Source organism: Mandrillus leucophaeus, unplaced genomic scaffold, assembly GCF_000951045.1.
Source record: "Mandrillus leucophaeus isolate KB7577 unplaced genomic scaffold, Mleu.le_1.0 Scaffold168, whole genome shotgun sequence".
NCBI lineage: Eukaryota > Metazoa > Chordata > Mammalia > Primates > Cercopithecidae > Mandrillus > Mandrillus leucophaeus.
In genome coordinates this window covers 1,658,494-1,659,209 of record NW_012101676.1, presented here as the reverse complement: position 1 = coordinate 1,659,209, position 716 = coordinate 1,658,494, and the positions used below count along the sequence as shown (strand labels likewise).

Genomic DNA, 716 nt, shown 5'->3' with positions numbered 1-716 from the left:
CATTCTCTATCACCTCCAATCACCTCCTCACTTTCCACCCATCCTAGTTGTCTTTCCTGACCAAGGGTTGTGGCCAAGTAGCCGCAGGCCTCAAGTAAGGGCTCCATCCCATGTGAGGGTGGGTATGGGCCAAGGCAGTCAGCCTTACATAAAGGCAGAGTTCTGGAGGGTGTGAAATAATTCCAGGGTTATTAGTTCTGTTCTTTTTTTGGCTGGCATTTCTCTGATCTTTGTCCACTCCTATCTCCTTCTTGCTCCAAGCAGGATTGGCTTCTCCCTTGGTCCACGCTACTAGTACAGTCTCATTCTCATAGAAAGGAAATGTGACAAACACTAACATAAAGAGCCTCCCTCTATGAGTTCCTCCCCATTTTCCTACCTCCATCCAGAAGACAAAAGAATATTCCATACAAAGCTCATTCTGAGAGGACTCTAGAAATATTTCCAGGGAACTCCTTGTTCCCATGGATGCTTGTGACAGTCAAGAGCCCAACTCAATCTCTCGTGTGTATGAACGCATGTATGTATGTGTTTGTATAGGCATAGATACATGTATAACTGTATTCCTTTATATCACATGTTGCACTGGCCAGCCTACTAGAAGATACTCTCAATTCACACACAGGGCAGTGCCAAAGAACTTAAAATGTACATAGTAAGACAACATGTAACTTTCTAGAGGTAACATTTTCAGTTCATAATAGTTTCAATTGCTT

At 43.3% G+C, this 716-nt stretch overlaps 1 protein-coding gene across 2 annotated transcripts in view; it reads right to left on the bottom strand.

The window, feature by feature from the left end:
* Window positions 1-716, bottom strand: part of TPTE2 (transmembrane phosphoinositide 3-phosphatase and tensin homolog 2) — a 113,834-nt gene that overhangs the window by 103,821 nt on the left and 9,297 nt on the right. The gene's annotated exons all lie outside the window — the stretch shown is intronic.